The sequence below is a fragment of the Myotis myotis genome, unplaced genomic scaffold (genome assembly GCF_014108235.1).
Source record: "Myotis myotis isolate mMyoMyo1 unplaced genomic scaffold, mMyoMyo1.p scaffold_m19_p_14, whole genome shotgun sequence".
Taxonomy (NCBI): domain Eukaryota; kingdom Metazoa; phylum Chordata; class Mammalia; order Chiroptera; family Vespertilionidae; genus Myotis; species Myotis myotis.
Window position 1 is genome coordinate 53,534,622 of NW_023416318.1, and position 19,356 is coordinate 53,553,977.

At 56.0% G+C, this 19,356-nt stretch overlaps 2 long non-coding RNA genes across 3 annotated transcripts; one reads left to right on the forward strand and one right to left on the reverse strand.

Moving 5' to 3' along the window:
• The first annotated feature begins 1,524 nt into the window (after positions 1-1,524).
• Positions 1,525-6,866, forward strand: LOC118669294. Its single transcript, XR_004971949.1, has 3 exons — positions 1,525-2,196; positions 2,392-4,098; positions 5,153-6,866. It is a non-coding gene; the product is annotated as an uncharacterized LOC118669294 (long non-coding RNA).
• A 5,832-nt stretch (positions 6,867-12,698) lies between these two features.
• LOC118669293 lies at positions 12,699-18,928 on the reverse strand. 2 transcript variants are annotated; one of them, XR_004971948.1, is made up of 4 exons: positions 18,805-18,928; positions 16,012-16,146; positions 12,956-13,134; positions 12,699-12,870 (listed from the first exon to the last, which is right to left on the reverse strand). It is a non-coding gene; the product is annotated as an uncharacterized LOC118669293 (long non-coding RNA). The 2 variants fall into 2 exon arrangements; XR_004971947.1 differs by having other exon boundaries at positions 12,956-13,149.
• Between the last annotated feature and the right edge of the window lie 428 nt (positions 18,929-19,356).

Sequence of the window (19,356 nt, forward strand, 5' to 3'; positions counted from 1 at the left end):
AATTCGGGGGTGGGGAACCTTTTTCCTGCCCAGGGCCATTCGGATACTTATAACATCATTCGAGGGCCATACAAAATTGTCAGCTTAAAAATTAGCCTGCTCTGCCCTAGCTGGTTTGCTCAGTGGATAGAGCGTTGGCCTATAGACTGAAAGGTCCCGGGTTCAATTCTGGTCAAGGGCACATGCTTGGGTTATGGGTTCAATCCCCAATAGAGGGCATGTAGGAGGCAGCTGATCAATGATTCTCTCTCATCATTGATGTTTCTTTCTCTCTCTCTCTCTCTCTCTCCCTCTCCCTTCCTCTCTGAAATCAATAAAAATATATTTTTTTAAAAATTAGCCTGCTCTGTTTGGTCAGACACTTGATTAACTCCCCCCTAATGCCTCGCCAGGGCCAGACCAAATGACTTCAGGGGCCTTATCTGGCCCGAGGGCCAGGTGTTCCCACCCCTTTTAACCCCCCACTTCTGCTGATGGGGCAATCGAGGCTGAGAGGCACGTTTCGTGCGAGCAGCAGGCCCGTTGGCTGCATCCTGTCCGGCTGCCATGCCGTCACGCGGTGCGTGGTGGCGGGGGTGGGAGCGTAGTGCCGCGTGGGGTTAGGAAGCCCTGGGCTCGGGTCCGGCTCACACCTGGAAGCTGAGGCCTGTGGCCCGCAGGTTCACCTTGTCTGTGAGGCCCATTCCACGGGCGAGGAGCCTGGGGCTCAGAGGGCGGAAAGCATCAGGCCCAGGCGGCAGTCTGGTCCTCTTCGCCCCGGAGCCTGAGCTTCTCCCAGCACCAGCTGCCCTTCCGGTGGCAGCGAGGACAGGCAGTGGCGTGGCCTGGACGAGCCACGGCTCCCGCACGAGGGAGATCTTACCGCGCTGGCTGCTCAGGAAAAACAGACGGGCCTGTTCCCGGTGCTGCCGCCGCTCAGGGCCTCCCCGGGCCTCCCGCTGCCTGAGCGTCCGGATGGCGCTTCTTCCCACTGTCCCTGCCCTCGCCTCGGCGCCTGTCCCTCCTCCGGCCCCATTCAGCGGGACCCCAGGTGGTCGGAGTGGTGTGTGTGCTTCCGCTTGGGCGTGTAACTCTGGGTGTGGGTGTGTCTGTGCGTCTGTCTGAGGGTAGCTAAGACCTGGCTGTTGGGGGGAAGGGGGTGTGAAACTAACTCATGAGTGCGTGTGTGTGTTTATGTGGCTACGTCTCATGTAAATTGTGTGTGTGCCCGTGTGTCTGTGTGAGTGTAGCTAAAACCTTACTGTGGAGGGTGGAGCAGGGCGGCGGGTGACATGAAAATGTGACTGTGTGTGTCTATGTGGTAAAGACCCACATAGATCTGTGTGTGTGTCAGAGAGAGAGAGAGAGAGAGAGAGAGAGAGAGAGAGAGAGAGAGAGAGACCTACGGTTGTTTGTGTCCGTCTGTCTGTCTGTCCGTCTGTGTGGGGTGAGGCTGGATCCCAGCCCAGGCCGCTGTGGTGGGAGCGCCCTCCCCCTGGCCATGAGGAGGCGGCAGGACTGGATCCTGGCAGGGCTCCGGGACCAGCCGCACGGCTTCCTCCCCGATGGGCCTGCACAGGTGGGGATGAGTCACCGGTGGTGAATCTGCAGGCCCCATGCCGGCGTGAAATTCCTCTCCGTTGGCAGGAATGAGCAGAGCAACTCGGCCGCAGCAGATCAGAGCCTCCAGGGGTGACCTGAGGTCACCTCCCAGCCCCTTGTGTTCTTGGGGCGTCAGGGCCACCAGAACTCAACCACCTCCTTCCTGACAGGTGGCCAGCGGCAAAGGGACCCCTCACCGTCCTCCCTGCTGCGGCTCCTGGCCGGGAAAGCCCCCAAGCACGCACTTCGGGGACAGGGACACCAGGCACCCACACAACCATCTGCTTCCTCTCTCCCAGGGTCACTTGCTGGGGATCTGCTGGTGCCTCCCGCTCCTGCCCTCACTTTTAGAGACACCCCCCCACCCCCGCAAGCTCTCCCTGTGCCAGGGCCCAGAGGCCCACCTCTCAGCAGATCTTGAGCCCCCTCTCTTTGCCAGGACCCCGGCAGCTTCTTCTTCTCAGGCGTGCAGAGGCGCCCTGGGGGTAGGAAGGGCACCCCTCTTGGGGTTGGAACCTTCACCCCGAGTCCTGTCTTCACCCCTCAGCTGGGGCTCCTGGGCTGGCCAGCTGCTTCCTGAGCCCTCCTTCCTCCCTCACCTCTTCCCTCACAGAGGTAGGTTTCTTTTCTTTTCTTTTTAAATATATTTTTATTGATTTCAGAAAGGAAGGGAGAGGGAGAGGGCTAGAATCGTCGATGATGAGAGATTCATTGATGGGCTGCCTCCTGCACGCCCCACACTGAGGATCGAGCCCGCAACCCGGGCCTGTGCCCTGACCGGGAACCGAACTGTGACCTCCTGGTTCGTAGGTGGATGCTCAACCCCTGAGCCTCGCCGGCCGTCAGCAGAGGTAGGTCTCTCCTCTCTCAGGTGCGTTAAGCAGCGTGCACTGACTTGCGTGGCGCGTCGCCTGGCGGTATAAGAATTTGCCCAGCCTTTTCTGTCGTGTATGCCAGTTTCACTTTCTTTCATTGTCTGTGCAAGTTTCCTTCTGGTTACTATTTGCATAGTACATCTTCTCCCATGATCACAATCGACATTTCTGAATCTGTATGTTTTAGATGTAAATAGCATAAAGTGGGAATTGGTTTTTCTACAGTCTCACAGTCTTTGTCTTTGACAAGATTATTTAAATTTACATTTAACACAATTTCTGATATATATTCCTGTTTAGACATACCATTTTTGTGTGTGATGACGGCACTGTGGTGCTATCGTTTTCAAGTCCTTATCTGATAACGGTGCCTACGAAAATATTCACGAGTAAAACGATGTGGTATGTGAGGATTTGCTTTAAAACACTCAAGGGGGGAAATGAGGAGGTAAACGAAACTAGATTCGTAAGTGTTGGGATTATGAGTGTGTAAGGTCCGTTATCGTATTCCGTCTATTTTTGTACATTATTTAAATTTTCTCTAACAACACGTTTTTCCATCTGCCATCTCAGTTTCTACTATTGTCCTGTCTGTTTTGTTCCTTTTCCTCTCAAATCTCGGCTCCCTTTAGATGGGTTATGTTTTCACAATCCACTTTCTCCTTTGTTCGTTCAGGAACAGTCTCTCTCCGGCAGTGCCGCTCGGAGCGGGACAGGGCGTGGTGCTTGTCTTCCCTTCAGCCCTTCTGGAACTCTCTGCTGAGCAGTTTGCTATTGGTGCTGAGCAGCTGTTTTGTACCCAGTGCTCTGATTGACCTCAAGGGACCAGAGGTACATGCGCTGACCTTGAGCAGCCCAGCAGTTAGGACAGAGGAACACAGACAGGTTAAGACTGACTGAGTGGGCCCCGCAATCCAGGAGGAGGGGAGGAAGACAGGCAGCCTACCTTTTGGGGGTGGGGGGGTTGACATGTGAGCTGAGGTCTGAAGGTCAGTAGGGGCAGGTGGTGAAGCCCAGGCTGGCAAAGGAGCACAGAGCATGAGACCCAACAGTAGGGTGCTGGGAGGGTCCGCGGGTGGGGGTGGGGGTGGGAAGGGCCCCACCAGGGCTGTGGGCATGCGGTGGGAGGCGTGGTTGTGGGGCCTTCTTCAGGCAGGTGGGGTAGGGGGCTGCCTCCACCCTCCACAGGAGTCCTGACGAAGGAGACATTGGAGGCTGCAAAGTGGAGGCCTTTTGCAGGAAGAAGCGTCTGGCAGCTTCTGGCACCTTCTAGGATTGTTTGCACAAGATCCCAGACTCCCTCTCCGTCCTGGGTTGCTTTTTAAAACACCTTTCTGGGCTGGGGAGTGTGTGAAGGGCTGAGAAGAGAGGAGCCAGAAGTGAGGCCTGTGAAGAAGGTGTGTTTTCCCAGCTGACGCCAGGCTGCTGAGGCGAGAATTGCTGAGAGTGTGCGCTGATATCACAGCTCCCCCAGGGGCCGCTGTGAGGGCGATGAGACTTCTTCACAGCTGTCCTGGTGTCCCCCACCCCGGCCACACACCCCCAGCCACATGGCTTCCTGAGGCCTGGGCTGGGACCGCTGGGAGCGCTCAGCCAAGGAGGAAGGACGGGGGACAGAGGAGCAGGCCACGTGTTTGCAGAGGTGCGGTTCCATTTTGTTCATCCTGCCTGTTTATAGCCATGCTCACCGAGGAAACAAATCATGGGTGACATGAGCAAGCCCGGGAGGTTGGCTCCTGAGTCATTCTCGAGAGGGTGAGGCATCTGGTTCGTTGAATTCTATGGCTCCATTGAGTTACCACGGTGACAAAGGCTGGATGTGCCGAGGGCATGGAGACATATGAGAGCGAGAGCACACTGACCGGTCCGCAGCCGAGAGCCGTCTTCCTGGGAGAACGCAGGGAAGGCTGACTCACGGCGATGAGCGCGGGCTCTCTCTGCCCGGGTTCTGGATAGGAGGGGTACGGCGGCCGGAGGTACTCAACAGCTTCGTGCTGGTCTTGGCTCCAAACCCTTCCCGGCTCCCGGGATGGCCAGATTCAGCAAATCACAACGCAGGGTGCCCAGTTAAATTAGAATTTCAGGTGCCCAGTGAAAATCGTGTCGTGTGTGTTCATGCAAATGTGATTTGTTGTTCATCTGGAACTCAGATTGAACTGAGCATCCTGGATGCACCTGGCAGCCCTGGCCCCAGGGGCTGCAATTAGAGCTCAGATTCCAGCGCCCATTTCTCCCCGGGATGTTTGCAACTTCGGTTCCTCCTCACTGTTTCCTTTCTTGTATCCAACTTGATGGCCTCCTCATCGTTGCTTTGCCTTTTGCTTTCTCGCTCTCCGGCCTTTGTGCACACGGCCCCCTTCACTCCCCACCCTACAGGTGAGGTTTAGGGTGCTATCACTGGTCCCCACGGGCTGGAAGCCCTCCCCCTCTGTGAACGCCTTAGTGTCCTTGGAATGGGGACCTTCATTGTGGAGGACGCTCCTTGCTCCTTTGCTGGGCCCCTTCTTCTTCATTCTGGGAAAAGCACCCCCTTTTTGAGAACTGCTCCTCTGACCACAGCCACTTACCTCCCTGCTCCGGCCTCTCTGCCCCCCGGCACCGGTGATTGGCCCAGAAGTGGACACTGGATCCTAGCCTCGCCTAGGAGATCCTTCCCTAGATGTGTGTTTTTTAAAATATACTTCTGTTGATTTCAGAGAGGAAGGAGCAGGAGAGAGAGAGAAACATCGATGATGAGAGAGAGCCTTCGTCTTGAGACTGTCAGGACCACCCCGCGTCTAAGATGTCCATCCCGTGTTACTCCGCTGCAGAGAAGTGCTTGCTTTTTGACAAGAGTAAGCCCTGACTTTCGTATTCACCAGGAAACATGGCCTTAGACAGTAAAGCCACAGGGGCAGAACTGTGAACCTCTGCTAACTGCCCTGTCCAATCGACACACACCTTCTGAGCCAAAAGCTCACGTCCCCCTGACACGGAGGCCGCCCCGCCTGGTGGTGTCTGGGGGTCTGCATCCAAGCCTCACGCTCTGCCCGGAGAAGGACATGCCCCCCGCCAGCAACCGAATGCTTGCAGCGAGGGCCAGCCTGGCCCGGCCCCACGGACTTCCCTCCCCAGGCTCCCCTCCGGCACGGGAAGCAGCAGCCACGACACGTCTTTGCCTGCACGGTTCCTGCAGAGGTTCTTGGACTTTGGACTTGGCACTGGGATCTGAGAGTTCGGCTGCAGTTGATTGCATCCAGGCTGTCGCATGAGCTGTCCCAGGGCCGCCCTTGAAAGCGTGTTTCTGAGGACTCAGACTGAGGGTCTTATTTGTGTGAGATAAGAAGGGCGCTCCAGCCTGGCCATGGTGCTCAGTGGATGGAGCGTCATCCCATAGACCAAGAGGTCCCAGGTTCGATTCCCAGTCAGGGCACCATGTGCCCAGGTTGTGGGCTTGGTTCCCAGTAAGTGGCATGCAGGAGGCAGCCGATCAATGATTCTCTCCCATTATTGATGTTTCCATCTATCTCTCTCTTCCTCTCTGAAATCAATTAAAAAAAAATTTTAAGGTCACTCCAGAGGGAGTCTGGGGTCCCCAGTCCCTCTCCGCTCCCCAGGCCTTGCTTAGTGCCCAGCAGGAAGTGTGTGGCCGGCCCGGTCAGCCTAGTCATCACTCTCTGTGCGTGAGCCCTCCCAGCCCCACAAAGGCCACGCTGCCCCAGCATTCCTGGGTGTCGGCCACATTCACTGCCGTGAGATGAACGCAGCGCGGCCTCACTCCGTCTGCCGAGTTCCATCTCCTCGGCGCAGGCCACCTGCTGTCCTCTTGCCTTGGGTATGCCCTCTCCGTTGTTCCTGCAGGACCCAGGTGACGCTGGAGTCCTGGTGGGGTCAGGGGTCAGACTGGGGCCAGGAAACTCAGGCTGTGAAAACCGGGAGAACAAAGGGAAAGGAGTTCTTTTCTTTTTCTTTCTTTCTCTTTTTTTTTTTTAGAGAGACAGACAGAGAGAGAGAAAGAGAAACAGCAACTTGTTGTCCCACTTATTTTGTGCGCTCGTTGGTGATTCTTGTATGTGGCCTGAGATCGAACCCACAGCCTTGGTGTACGGGGATGATGCTCAAACCAAGGAGTCCTTTCGGCTGCAGAGCATTGCCGGGGGCTTAAGGGGCAGGCGCTTGCTGAGGCGCAGGAAGCGGCACGTCTGAAAGCTGCCCAGTCTACTGTCCGTAGTCTCTCCTCCCTCTTCTGGCCCGAGTCTGTTCCACTGTTTGCATCTGAGCACCTGGCCTGGCTCAGACTTCACCTTCTGTTCCTACCAAACCTGCCCAAGACAGAGCTGCGGCAGAGCAATGCCCTCCCTCCGTCCTGCAAGGCTTTCCTGCCACAATACGCCTTCCCCGTGCACGCTCCCGCTTGGTTTGTTGAGGGAAAGCGTTCTGACGTACGTTTCTGTTATGTCCCACTGAGAGGTAAGAAAGCCGGGGCCCATCGTGGCCCAGGGACTGGCGGGGTCACACAGCGCGTCGCGGGGCCTGCTGCCTCGGAATGCCACGCGTCCTCGCTGGTCACCCCCTCCCACCTGAGCATGTCCCGCTTCAGGTGTTTCACACAGGAGGGAAGCGACGGGGCAGGAGGCGGACGTACAGAGGGAAGGCTTCTCGGAGGAGAAATTACATGCATCAGCTGGTGACTTTTGCCACTTTCGAAGGCAAAGAGGTCCTGGGTTGCGCGCGCGCACACACCACACAACACACATACACGTCCACATGCACACACGCATGTGTGCACACACACTCACCCGCTGACACCTTCCCTCTGCGTTTCCATTACAAGGCGCTGAGGCTCATGTGAATCGGGGACCAGCCACCCCACGGAGAGCAGAACTCACCTCTGATGAGCTGCTATTTCCGTGACCAAGTGTTCCCTCTGCGAGGACTTTGACGTGCGCGCTCGGGCCAGTGTGTCTCTGTCACCCGCTCACGTCCTAATGCCACGGCAGGGGCTTCTAACGGATTTGACTTGGGAAGGGCAGGGCCCCGTGATCCACAAAACCAAGAGGGCACGGAGGCCGAAGAGGCCAGCAGCAGCGTCCATTTTACATCCCTTGCCTCCATGTTCGAGGTCCATCCCAGCCTACAGTTCTGCACAGTCACGTACACAGACCCCGTGCTAAGGACCAGTCTGTATCGCACGTGTCCCCTCCCCTGCCCGATGGATAGACGCTGCCGTCCCTGCTTTCCCGGACAACGAGGTACGTGGCCCGAGGCCACACAGCTGGGCGTGACGAGCCGAGGGCTCGCCGACGACACTGCGTCCACCCGGTGCATGTGGGACGTTCCCTCTCGTACAGATAGGGCACCCCGTGCAGATAACGGTGCACGCGATCTGCAGGCAAGTCTCCGTCACTCGGGGGAGTTCTGTCCTGTGCGTGCTCACTCCTCCATGGTGGGACGCGGAAGAACAAAGCCTTTCACAGACGCCCACACAAGAGGAACACCCCACTGTCTTGCAGGGAGGGGCTCCTCGGAGGAAAGCCCTGTGCCCACAAAGACCGGCCCCGAGGACAGAGTCTGTGCGAAAGGACAAATGCTGACAAGGAAAGGGCTTCGTACGCAGAACACGACATTGTATGTCCACCGCGAGCTGAGAGTGCACCCGCCTCTCCACAGAGGCTGGGAGGGAGGCGCCCGCATTAAATCAGCCCTATGCCAAGGGGTTTGCTTGTCTTTCTTAAGCGTGTATTTAATGCGGGTTTGTTTGTTTTTAATCACATTTGTATGTTAACGAAAGGACTTTGATGCCATGCATAGAGACTCACGATGCAACACACAGGATTGTCAAGCAGGTGTGTCAACCCAAGACGCAGGTGCCGCAGCCCCGGGAGCATTTGCTGCGGCTGGGGTGAGCGAGTCTGACCTTGGCCAGTCCCGGGAACGGTCACCATAGAGATCGACAGGGAGAGAGAGGGACGAGCCGCCTTTCCACTGGGCCATGTTGCTGATTCTTGCTCCTGTAACACTGTGGGTGCAGGCTGTTCCCCGATCTCCATTTTCATGGGGCTTCGTCTTCGGGTCAGAATCTATGACATTCGCAGAGTTCACTGCTGGGCTCCCGAGGGACAAGGACTGGGAGGACAGGTCCCTGCCCAGCTCAGTTCTTTGCGGTGTTTGGAGCCGGTGGAGGGTGAAGCCTGGTGGTCTTTGTAGGGATGAGGAAGTTCGGGTGTGAATGGAGTAGCTGCTCAGGTCGCCCAGGCAGAGGGTGGCAGGGCCAGAGCTGGAAACTCCTATCAGCACAGTCTACACCCGCTGCCCCCAGCCTTGGCACCCGGGGCCCAGGCCAAGTGTGGGTAGATGGAATGTTCTCTATGCCAGGCCACAGGCACGCCAGGTACAGGGTGAGGCTGGCACCAAGAGGCTGCCATCTACAGCACCTGCCTGGCCTCCCTGACATCTGGTGTCCCCCCGAGCGTGATGGGTCGGCAGGAGGCCCTTCTATAGAGGCCTCCCCGGAGCCAGGCAGGCCTGCAGCCCAGGCCTCCGGGCCGGGGAATCGCCTTTCCGCCGTGCCTCCGGTTACGGTTGGACCCGGCAGGGGAGGAAACCCAGTGTGCACTCTGCACTGACAGCACACTCCGTTCACACTGCCACGGCTCAGCTGTCACACGTGGTAGGTGGCTACCACCCCGGGCAGTGCTGGTCTAGGCTCAGCAAAGGCAGGTGACCTTCTCCAAGTCACAATGCTAGTAACCAGTGGAGTGAGATATGCAGTTTTCCTGTCTGACACCAAATGGGCATTGCCCCTGCCCCACGCAGCTAGGGAGCCTGCGGGTGCCCCTCCGTGACTGCTTCCAAGTCCCCCTCCTATGCTGGCAGAGGGGCGGCCCGCTGACTTGCAGTTAAGAAGATGGTGCCTGAGGGGGGTGGGGCTGGGGGTGGGGGTGGAGAGGAATGGACCAGGGACAGGAAGACCTGGCCCCAGTCTGGGGCTGCTGGGAGGACTGGTGTTAGAGCAGCCAAGGAGCCGCTCAGGAATGAAGCTGTCAGCCGCAGGCCACTCGCCCGCCAGGCAAGGCCTCAGGCACCTGCCCGAGCAGCAGCCACCTCTGCCCCGACGTCTGTCCCTGCAGCCCCCCCTGTGGCGGCCCAGGAGCACCCCGCTGCTCATCTCCCCACATTTACTGTCTGCAAACCAGCGAGGCTGCAACCTGCAGAGAACGCTGATGGGCTCCACGGCATCTGCGTGTGACTTTGAAAAAGGACAGGCGTGCAGCGAAGTCAGTGGGAGAATCGGGGGCGGCCGACCCCCTTACAGGTGGCTGGTGTGCAAACTGGCTCCATTGATGAGCAACAGAGAGGTGGCCACAGAAGTGGGAGCTAGAGGGAGGCCCGTGTGTGTGTGTGTGTGTGTGTGCCTGTGCATGTGTGTGCGCATGTGCATATGTGTGTGTGCCTGTGCATGTGTGCGTGCGTGTGCATGTGTGTGTGTGTGTGTGTGTGTGTGTGTGCGTGTGTGGCGAGAGTGGGACCACATTCTGAGAGAAGGGGTATTGTATCCTGAAACCAGTAGAGATTGTCAGGTGATCTTGTATTTCTTTGACTGTTTGACCAGTTTTAAGGGTACGGTTCAGTGGCACTAAGGACATTCCCATCACGAAGCACATTTTTGCAGACTGAGAATTACGCTTGTGCAATGGCGGACCAGTCCCGGGTCTCACTGCTTTTCTGAACTTTAGACGAGATTCCGGAGCTCCGTGCCCCGCGTCTCACTTCTCAGCCCATGTCCGTCCCTCAGTAAACAGGCAGCCGCTGCAGCTCCAAGGGGCCGGCTTGGCACCCCCAGGGCGAGGGACTGGGCCCCCCCCCCCCCCCCGCCCGGGTTCGCCTCGGTCCTGCCGCCCTCCACTCGGGAGCTCTGCACAGGGACCGGCCCGAGTGCCGTCTCCTCGTCTACAACGACTGCGCTCTGAACAGTCCGCTCCGGGGTGGGAGGCACCGGGAATGTGGCCTGAAACGACTGCGGCCTGGTGTCCAGGGGGCTGAGGCGGCTCCGGGCACCCCGCTCAGCAGTGCCGCCTCCACCTGCAGGGGCCACTTCAATGTCCCCCCACGTAGCAGGCGGATAATGTGCGGGGCTGTGAATTTTGCCGTAAATACCCTCATGGCCTTCGGTAGGAAAGAGGCTCCCCGCCCCCAGCAGAGCCATTGCTGTCTCCAGGCGCGCGGGGCCCGGCAACAGCTGAGCAGGGGCCTCTATCTATTTTGTTTAGATGTGTGAGGCCCCCAGTTTCTTGCCTAGGCTTCTCCTGGGTTTAAGGAAACCCAGAGAGGAATTGTCCAAATAAGCCGGGAATGGCTCATATTCAGAAGGGCTCTTTCCTCTGCAAAAAGGTTATTTCACTGGGTTTTCCCAATTCCCAGGTCTCTGGTGCCATCGCGAGTTTGTTTACAGAGCTGGACCGAGCCGAGCCGAGGGAAGGAGGGCCACCAGGGACTGTGGGTGATCCCCCCTCCCAGCCACCTCCCAGGTGCCTCCGGCTGGGGCCTGGCCTGGGCCACAGCCTGAAGCCGTCCTGGGCAGCAGCCTCAGTCCACCCTTCCTGCAGCCCTTGTGCACTTGCCCGCGACCCCTCCGTCCATCCTGTGTTCATCTGTCCATTCTTGTCCGCTTCTTGGCACCCAGTTTATCCACCAAGCACTCCACTAGGCCCTGCGGCCACCCAGGCACATCAGACACTCAGCCCCACCTTCCTGGTGGCTTCGACCAATGGGGAAGCAGACAGACCCAGGACAACCGGTGTCATGTGCTTCCTGCTGGGGGGCTGGGGTGCACAGGACAGGAGGGGTCACCTGGAGGGGAGGGGAGGGGAGGACAGCCCTGAGACACAGTGTCATTTCTCCTGAGACTCCCGAGATGAGTCATGGACCAGGTAAAGATGGGGGGGCGGTGGGGGGGGGCGGGGACGCAGGACCAGGGAACAGAGGGCTGAAGCACAAGAGGAGGAAGGAGCAGGAGATCAGACAGGAGAGGTGTGGGGGTGGGTCACCTTAAGGATTTTGAGTTGATTCTAAACAAACCATGGGGAGCCCTGGTCGAAGCACTTCACCAAGATTAACTCACTGAGTGCTCACATCAACCCCGTGAGGCGGGTATGATTATCATCACAATCCCCAGTGTACAAGTGGGGAAACTGAGGCACGGGGGAGTTGGGTAACCTGCCCAGGATGAAGCCAGGATTCGCACCCAGGCCCTCTGGCTTCTGAGTCCGACCAACAGGATAAGCCGCAGCTAAAGGAGGGTTTTCAGCAGGAAAGGGGTGCAAAGGTCACACTCGCATTTTTTTTTTTTTTTTTTGCAAGATCCCGCCTGCTGAAGGGACCAGGAAGTCTGTGGAGCATCGCCCCAGGGGCCCACGTGTGGCTGAGCTGCCCTGGCAGAGGGAGGTGAGGAGACAGAGAGATTCCTCTCTGGTCTGCATCCCAGCCGGCTGCCCAGAGCCGCCTTGGGGGGGGGGGGGGGGGTCAGCCCCGTCCGAAGCTGACTCCTGCATGAGGAGGAGCAAAGGAGCCCCCACCCCCTCCACCGGGCGGCAGAGGGGAGGGAAACGCAGACCGCCTCACCTGGGTGGCTGTCCCCTTTCCCCTCGAGACCCCTTGTCCTCCCTTGCCTTCCGATGCCCAGCACCTTCTCCATCGCTCCAGCCCACAGGCGCTCTCCCTTCCCTCGTCTCCCGGAGCTGATTGTGAGAGCAAACAATCCGCCCTGTGTGCACTGTTCTCGGCTGTTCTGTGCTCACTCGCCCGTTCCCCCTCCTGGAGTGTCTGCACATGAGTCATAATTTGTGAGAAGCTTGAGGACTTGTTGCTTTATGTACCAAAACTTTTTAAAAATAAAACTCCCATTTTTTTAAAAAGTATATAGCCCTAGCCGGTTTGGCTCAGTGGCTAGAGCATCAGCTCACGAACTGAAGGGTTCTGGGTTCGATTCTGGTCAAGGGCACATACCTTGGTTGCAGGCTCCTCCTGGCCCTGGTAGGGGTGAGTGCAGAAGGCAACCAATCAATGTGTCTCTCTCACATGGATGTTTCTCTCTCTCTCTGTCTGTCTCTCCTCCTCCCTTCCACTCTCTCTAAAAAATCAACGAAAAATATTATCGGGTGAGGATTAACAAGACCAACAAAACATACTTTATGTATATATATATATAATATATATATACTTTATATATAAATAATAAAAGTGACTTCTTCAACAACAAAAAGAGAACAGCATGAGCACTTTTTGTGACGATTAAGGCTCATTGCTACGTCCCGAGGCCCCGTCTGGAACATGTGGGTCGTGTGCCTTTCCACTACATCCACCAGCCTCTTGGGCTTTTTCATGACCACTTCTGGTTTGTCGTCTCCATCCTGTCACCTGATTGCCTTGCACAGACCTTACAAAGAGACGGGATCCCAGGTCAGCGGCGGGGACAGGCCTGGGCTGGCCCGGAAGCCTGCTCTCCCTCTGCCCTGAGTCACCTGGCGGGAATGTGCAGTGGCCGTCAGAGGGACTCCCAGGAGTGATTCTTCCGACTTCCCACACGGCCCCTGGAGATCCCCGTGGGCTCGGAAAGCAGGGAGCGAGCATCAGGAGCTGAAGAAAGGGAGACCTTGCCGGTTCTTCCCTGAGCTCTGGGTCAGCGCCCCACCTCTGAGACCTGTGGGCACAGGGTCTTTTTTTTTTTAATGGATTGATTTCAGAGAGGAAGAGAGAGGGAAAGAGAAACATCAATGGTGAGAGAGAATCATCGATTGGCTGCCTCCTACACACCCTGCCCTGGAGATGGAGCCCCCAACCGGGAATCGAACCATGACCTCCTGGTTCCTAGGTCGATGCTCAGCCACTGAGCCACGCCGGCCGGGCCAGGGTCTTAATCATTTGTGGACCCCCCGGCCTAGGACACCCTGGCACATGCAGACCCTTAAATATCTTGTGGAACGAACCAGCAGGAAATGGACCCGGGGCCGGGTGGGAGCGCTCCTTTGGGGGTGCGGTGACGGCACCAGTGGGGGGACTTGAGGACGTCGTCTCACGGCTCAAGGACCTGCCATGCTCACTGCAGGCTCCTCATAGCACAGTGATGGCGAACCTATGACACGCGTGTCAGAGGTGACACGCGAACTCATTTTTTTGGTTGATTTTTCTTTGTTCAATGTCTTTTAAATATATACAATAAATATCAAAAATATAAGTCTTTGTTTTACTCTGGTTGCAAATATCAAAACATTTCTCTATGTGCCATGGCACCAGAGTTAAGTTAGGGTTTTTCAAAACGCTGACACGCCGAGCTCAGAAGGTTCGCCATCACTGTCATAGCGGATGCCGTCCGTGTTTGCGGGACCCCTGGGAACAGCTCGCCCTACTCTGCGCACTTCCCTTTGAGAATCGACGCCCTTCTAGTGGGTTTGCATCCGACTGAGTGCTAAGTAGGCGCGCAGGGCACACGGCGGCTGGCACTGGAAACGCCCCTCGATGGCCTCGGTTCCCTCTCAAAACACTCACTAAAGGCCTTCCCCGGGCCGGTCAGAGTCACCCGGGAGTGAGAGCGATGAATCGCTGCCCACTGGAAGGCCACACCCAATGGGGGGCCGGGGGAGGAGGGAGGGGAACAAAGGATGAGGAGGTCCCCTCTCCTGGCTGCTAGATACCAGGACAGTAAAAGCAGAGACTTCCGTATGAAAATAAAATCGGCTCTGACTCACTGGCAGATGTAAACTTAGCCACCCACCAGCTTCGAACAACTAAACATTGTTCCCCGGCCAGCAAGCCTCGGGGCCTCGGGGCCTCAGGAGCCTCCCTCGTCCAGTCCTCGAAGGTCCCAGAGTCTTGTCTGTGCAGTAGGAGACTGAACCCCCAGACCTGGTTTGGAATTTTAACCCTAGAGCTGACCAGTGTAGACAGGTAATTCAACCTCAATTTATCCAACTGTACAGTGGGGCCATGATCCCTCGCTTGTGTGGAGAGGGCACTAGGAATACAAGGTTAAAAAGGAAACCTTAGAAACAAAGAGCCATTCAGCATTATTTTCGTGTAACAAATACTTATGTCAGGGATGCAGTAGTTTATCCTGAAAACAAGCTGTATCTACTGTGAATGAGCAGTTTCCAAGTGAGAAATTTGTCCAGCTGAGATTTTGCTTTTGGGGAAAAGCTGCAGAGAAGTGAGGAATAAAGGCTCCAGGTGAGACTTCGTAGGAAATGACATTCACCCTTCCCTCCGTCGGCTTGAAAAGTTGGGACATTTTCAGACTCAGGCGCTAACGCTTGGGATTAAAATCATCATCATGCAGGAAAAAAGGAAAAAAAGGAAACGCTTCCGCTCAGGAAGCTCAGTCTGGCAGGGGAGGGAGGAGAGACCGCCAGGCCAGGGACAGACACCTAAAGCTATGAAGAGATATCATTTGTTGAATGAAACAAACTTAAAATACACGTAAAGTTTCTCTAGAGAAATGGCGTAGGAGATGATAGGTAATGTGGACGAAAGGGGCCACGTGCTACTCTGACAGTTCAGGGAGGCCGGCATGGCAGGTCTTGCAAACTCAGAGACCTACAGTCACCACAAAGGACGGTCTGAAAACTTTCACTAAAAACAGTGATGGAGGGTAGTTACATCCTAGGCCGGTATCTTCACTGACAAGATCAACCTTTACCGTAACTGAGCCTATCTGTCGTATTGCATCTATGATAACATACCCTGGAAATGTCTGGGTAACTTGTAACTTCCCTTTTTCTGGAGCCCCTGGGGCACAACCAAATGTGCTGGGCGCCAGGACAGATGCCACAAATTCCTTCATCATCATGTTCATTGTTCCTGCACCCACCTAAGTATGTGTCTATCATTTTACTTTTTATCCAATCCCAGCCCCCCCCCCCACTTTGCTTTCTCCCACCTCTAGTCTATCACCAATGGGTTTCATGTAACTCACCTACGTCCCTTTCCTTTGATTGCAAATGTATAAATACAGATGTAACCCGCCATTCTCCGCAGCATTATCTCAATTCGTTGAGGTTCTGCTTCCCAGCATGTGTCGACAGTTTGGCTCAAATAAACTCACAAAAATTCTTTACAGGTTTCAGTGGTTTTTTACGTTAACAGTAGACAGACAGACAGCTAGATATTGTAAGGAATTAGCAAGTCAGCATTTGGAAGGGGGGCCTGCAGACCTGAGGCCTGGGAGAGCTGACGGCCCGTCTGAGCCCGAAGCTGTCTGCTGCAGACCCAGGCAGAGCTCCAGTTGCCGGTCAAGCCCGAAGGCCACCTGCTGGAGAATTCTCTTGCTGGGGGAAGACCGTCTTTTTGTTCTTTGCTGGCCTTCCACTGGTGGGGTGTGGCCCACCCGCATTTTGGAGGGCCGTCTGCTTACTCAAAGTCCACCAATTTAAATGTCAGTCTCTTCCCCAAACACTCACAGAAACACGCAGAGCAAGGTTTGATCACATACGTAGGCGCCCTGAGGCCCAGCCAAGGGGGCACATAAATTAATCCCCACCCTGCACAAAGTGAAGGTGCAACCTCAGGCGTGCGGCACACTTACAGATCTGCAGGTGAAGGAGAAAGATCTAGAAGGAGGTCGGAAAGACGCTCAGTCACCGCTCAGAGGCAGGCTCTTGGGGCCTCACTCTCCTGCGTACGGGTATGCATTGCTTCGTTTTCTGTAGAATGAGCGAGACTGCACTTTTTATTAACAACCTCATCCTCAGCATCACGCTCACGTTTACAAAAGCAATGGGGCTTTTAAAAATGCTCGATTGCTCGCCTAGAGCACATGCTGGAGGCGTGTCCGAACCCTGGCGCCCCTCCCCAGAGGCTGCTGACCAGAGGCTGCTCAGAGCGGAAACTCTCCAGCGAAGCTTTCGCCGCAAACGGGAGCGCTGCCTTTCCCCTTACATGCCCACGGTGGCAGAGGAACCGTTGCTGAAGACCTGCCTGTGTCTTAACGATGGAAGGGTTCGATTCGGTTTTTCCCTGAGAGCACAGCGCGAGCTGGAGGACAAGGTGTGGCTGAGGGGCATCCAGGAGATGCCGGGAATGGACAACCGCGGGCTCAGCGGGCTGCTGCAGGCGGTAGGAGCCAGCCTCGCCCCCTGCAGGCCCCAGCCGGCCCTCAGCCAGGGGACGCGGGAAGGTGCTGCTCATCAGGCGTTCCCCACCTGTCCTGGCCCTCCACCAATCTCATGCAGGTGGAGCCCTTCCAGGACTCTAAACCGAAGGTCTAAGGACGAAGCTACGGGATTTGCGGTGACGAGCCCCACACAGGTGTTGGTTTGTTGGTAAAATATCTGCCTCTGGCAGGAGAGGCGGAAGCTCCTGGCCGATGACCTGCTGCTCTGGGCAAAGACCCCACTGGAACCATTTACCAGAGCAAACTCAACCTGGAGGACTTATTCCAGGGGGTCCTCAAACTTTTTTTTTTTTAATATATTTTATTGATTTTTTACAGAGAGGAAGGGAGAAAGATAGAGAGTTAGAAACATCGATGAGAGAGAAACATCGATCAGCTGCCTCCTGCACATCCCCTACTGGGGATATGCCCGCAACCCAGGTACATGCCCTTGATCGGAATCGAACCCGGGACCCTTCAGTCCGCAGGCCGACGCTCTATCCACTGAGCCAAACCGGTTTCGGCCTCAAACTTTTTAAACAGGGGGCCAGTTCACTGTCCCTCAGACCGTTGGAGGGCCGGACTATAGTTTACAAAAAACCTATGAACAAATTCCTATGCACACGGCACATATCTTATTTTGAAGTAAAAAAACAAAACGGGAACAAATACAATATTTGTATTTGCATGTGGCCCGCGGGCCGTAGTTTGAGGACCCCTGACTTATTCACTCTGAAATGTCTGCGGAATGTGGCCATTCTGCAGGCCGTTAACTCCACTAACTACAACACAGTTCAGGAGGTAAGCCTTCACTAAGGGCTCCTAAGGCTCCAAGGCCCCTGCAGCATGTTGGGCTCCCCCCACACACACCACCCGGGACCCCCAAGCCGAGGGAGAGAAGGAAGAAACGAATATTCGCTGAGGGCCCAGCATTCTCCTGTGTCATGGCTCCACAGCCGCTCTAGGCAGGGATTACCAGGCTCCGAGAGGACCACGGTGTCCAAGGTCAAACCTCAGACCAAGAGCAGGGCTGGGATTTGGGATCTTCTGGCTTTGAGTTCAGTGTGCTCACAGCTTCTTCTCACCCAGTCGTTTAGAAAAAATAACAAGACCGTCAAACAAAGAAATCAACAGCTTCGCTGTCCTTTCTCGCTTTGCTGTCTGTTCCCTAGAGATCTCCCCAGCGCAGTGGCGGGGTGTTTACCACGCACAGGGTTTACTAGGACGGAACTCCTAGAGCAGTGGTCGGCAAACTGCGGCTCGGCAAACTGCGGCTCGCGAGCCACACGCGGCTCTTTGGCCCCTTGAGTGTGGCTCTTCCAGAAAATACCGGCTCTTCCACAAAATACCGACTTCTGCCCATGGGCCACGAAGTTTCAATCACACTGTACGTGCGCGCCCGCATGTGGTATTTTGTGGAAGAGCCACACTGAAGGGGCCAGAGAGCCGCATGTGGCTCGCGAGCCGCGGTTTGCCGACCTAGAGGACAGAGTCTAGTCTGGCCTTTCTAAGCGCCCCCCCCAACACTGAGCAGAGAGCTGGCAGAGCGGTTGCAGGGACGGGCTCCCGCGGCACAGTTCACACCCAGGCCCTGCCACTCATGAGCTGGGCGACTCCACACGATGCCCGCCCTCCCTGGGCCTGCACTTCCTGGTCTGTGATAACAGTAGCTGTTTTACAGCGGCGTCAGGCAAATTAAATGAGCGAACACGTACTTGCAAAAGACTCAAAGGAGTGTCTGACACGTGTGCTCACTCAATAAATGCGAGCTTGCCCTAACTGGTTTGGCTCAGTGGCTAGAGCGTCGGCCTGAGGACTCAAGGGTCCCAGGTTCGATTCCAGTCAAGGGCATGTGCCTTGGTTGCAGGAACGTCCCCAGTGGGGCGTGTGCAGGAGGCAGCTGATAGATGTCTCTCTCTCATCGATGTTTCTAACTCTCTATCCCTCTCCCTTCCTCTCTGTAAAAAAAATCAATAAAATATATTTTTTTAAAAAAATCTTAAAAAAATAAATAAATAAATGCGAGCTCTTCATGTGTCCGGGCACTTCCAGAGCCTTCACTTTCTCAACCTGAGTTCTCCCAGGTGCAGAGGAGTTTAGATCTGAGCTGGTTCCTCACGTCCCTCCTCACGTCCTTAACAAGTCCACAGGGCGCCATTGTTCCCAGGCAGCCTCACCCCTCATTCCAGATGACCAGAACCATATGAGGTGGTGCTCAGTACTTACCTGATGATTGAATGAAAGCAGAAATTTCAGAGACTGAGCTACAGGAGAGCAGTAACGTCTTGCCCAAGGTCACCTGCGGAGGTGGCAGTACAGCCCGGACTTTCTGACAAAGAATTCCTGTGCTTGTCCCCTCCCTCCTTCCCTCCCACAGTTCAGTTCCCTGACAGCCCTCCCCCCTCAGGAGCAGTCACCCCCCATCTCCCTCCGCTGGCCTCTCCCCGCCAGAGCTGTCTCTCATTCTGGTCAGCTCGAAATTCACTGGTCACACCAAAAGCATTTTATCTGACCTTCCACATGCAAATTCTCTCCAATGGGATTTCTTGGTGTCCAGCTCCACCCCAGCCCACATGGCCATAAACACTCGTGTGTCCTCAGCCCGGCCCCGGGGATTCCAGAAATAACAGCAGGGCCCTCCATTAGAAATGCGGGGACATAGGAAGGCATTTCTGCAGGAAGACATCAGCCCTTTCCAGCCCCGGCCTCGCCTGTCCGTCAAAGCACAAAGCAACCTTTACAAGCCGGGACAGGGAGGGGCAGCTGGGCGGGAGCACA